Here is a 2,879-nt window from a genome sequence, read left to right as displayed (position 1 = left end):
AAGCTCTCAACACCAGCATCGGAATGGTGCAACGCACGCACGAACACACACACACAAAAAGAGGGCCCAGAGCCCTATGCATCAAATTTGGATACACAAGGAAATCTCACAAGGAAGACAACCAGTCAGGGTTGAGTTGAGGCTCAGCATCAAGATAGAACCATGACAAATGTTGGAGGAAATTGCCAATCTTGGGGTTACCCCGCATGGATAAGGGTTGAGCCTTGGAGGGTTGGTAGATTGGGGGGAGGGGGGTTGGAATGGAGGGATGGTTTGGGGGGATGGAATGGAGGGATGGTTTGGGGGAGAGGAGAGAGAGGGAGGGGGAGTGAGTGTGTGTGCGTATCAGTACTGGGTATCTGAACTGTCTTGACTTGAATTTTTTTTTTTTCTTTTGAAAAATAATGGGTTGAAATTGTCCAAAACCAAAACAATATATATATATATATATATATATATATATATATATATATATATATATATATATTTATATATATATATAATTCAAATGACACATGGAGTTGAAATTGTCAAATCAAAACGAATATAAAAAGAAATATAAATAATTCAAATGTCACCTCATTTGTTCATGTCTGAAACTCCAATTAATTCTGTATGTATTATAATTACACTGCAATTTTATATATATTATAATTAATTCTACATGTATTAATGTAATTAATTCTATTTACGTGCTTTTTTCCCATTTGTATGGGGTAAGAACGGTTGCCTTCTTTTGAAGGTCTTATTTTATAACAAAAAAAAAAAAAAAAAAAAAAAAAAAAAAAAAACACTTGGTAAGAGGCGACATTACCAACTGGCAGGAATTAACAATAAAAATGGTAAATTTCGTATGGGTTCAATTACAACTTTAGTCAAGACATCAAAAAATTAGTTAAAAGTTGTGTAAATTCTTATAATTCATACTTGCAACCAAACATAACCTCAAAGTTTTTTTTATTAAAATCAGGATAGGCAAGGGTTGCGGTGGCCGATGTGGTAACGTCCCTGACTGGTGAACGCCAGACTGGGGTTCGAGTCCCGCTCAAACTTGTTAGTTTCTTTGATCTCTGAAACATCACCATCCTTGTGAGCAAAGGATGGGGATTTTGGAGGAGCCTATAGATCTATCTGCCGAGTCATCAGCAGCCATTGCCTGATCTTCCTTGGTCCTACCTTGGGTAGGGAGGGGGCTTAGGTGCCGATCTTAAGTATATATGGTCAGTCTCATAGGGCATTGTCCTGCTTGGTAGGTTAATGTCACTGTCCTTTGCCTCTGCCATTCATGGTAGCCTTTACACCTTTAAATACTAACCAGATAAAACCATATCAATATGAAAAAGTGAAACAGTTGAAAATGATAATCCATCCATGCTTAGCATTTAATAATAATAATAATAATAATAATAATAATAATAATAATAATAATAATAATAATAATCGTCCGGAGCATCGATACATGAAGCCTCAAAATCCGCCAAACATGTTTGATACAAATAAAGCAGATTTTCCACATCAAATTACTTGGCTAAATCTTTTAAAAACCTGTAGAGTAAACTAATTTCATAGATTTTTTAACTTATTTATCATCAAAATAAAGAACTAAAAGTTTTCAACTCTTGGTTCTCTTGCTTTAATGTTGTTACTCTACTTAAAATTTACAGTTCTTAAAATATATTACTTTTCTGTATTTCCTTCCCTCACTGGGTTATTTTCCCTGTTGGAGCCCCTGGGTGTACAGCATCCTACTTTTTCCGATTAGGGTTGTACCTTAGCAATTAATAATAATAATAATACATATTATTTCCAAGGAAATCTGGCACCAAAAAAAGCATAGTAATAGCAACAGATTATTTTTTCGAGAAGCAACCAACACACACACACAAAAAGCAGTTGAATTAACCCACGATATATATATATATATATATATATATATATATATATATATATATATATATATATATATATATATATATAATACATATATTATATATATATATGTATATATATATATATATATATATATATATATATATATATATATATATATATATATATATATATATATATATAACCAGCACGATTCAGAAATCTGGTTAACCTATTTTTTCGTTATTCCAATATTCTCGCCTCACTCTTTAAGAAGAATTGGATTCCAATTTATATCTGTTTATCATTTGAAATATCAGACTGGACATGGTCTGCCTTATGATAATATCCAAAGTACCAAGCAACTCTTAATGAAATGTACGTTTGTATCAAAGTAATATCTCTACATTTTCTGTAGTTTTTTCTTGAAGGTGTTTTCGTAAATCCTGCTAAGATACAAAGGAAACTGAAGCCTTGTTTGATTCGAAGGGAAATCTAAATGTAGCCATATTAGTTACCGATCAGAGATCACGTCGTCTCTGATGTACAGTTGGACACACAAATTCCTGGAGCGCCTTGTTCTGAGGATATGAACAATGTTACACCCTTACTGCGCGCTGATTAACCAAACAGATGCTGTAGGGAGAGATGGCCGAGTTGGTGGGCGGGGCTTAATGCAGGTGGGTGGGGATAAACGCAGGAACTCGCCTAGAAGTCAGGGGATGTAAAGGTGCACTTCCTCAGAGCGAGGTGTACAAGGGATTCCTGTATGCAACTGTACCTTAGCGACAATGAGTTATCGAGCGGGAATTCCCGTGGTTCCTGGTAATTTTTAGTGGTATTTTTTAACCCGTTCAGCAAACTAATTAGACATCACGAACTTAATCCTGATTTCATGTAAATTAAGTAAAAATTGTCTGTCTAGAATTTATCAATTATCAATTGTAGCTCTTAATTCGATGAAGAAAAATGAAAAAGATTCCATCACCTCAACAAACTATCAATCAGTT

Source organism: Palaemon carinicauda, chromosome 9, assembly GCF_036898095.1.
Source record: "Palaemon carinicauda isolate YSFRI2023 chromosome 9, ASM3689809v2, whole genome shotgun sequence".
Lineage (NCBI taxonomy): Eukaryota > Metazoa > Arthropoda > Malacostraca > Decapoda > Palaemonidae > Palaemon > Palaemon carinicauda.
The sequence above is the reverse complement of the archived record's forward strand: the minus strand, read 5'-3'. Positions refer to the sequence as shown.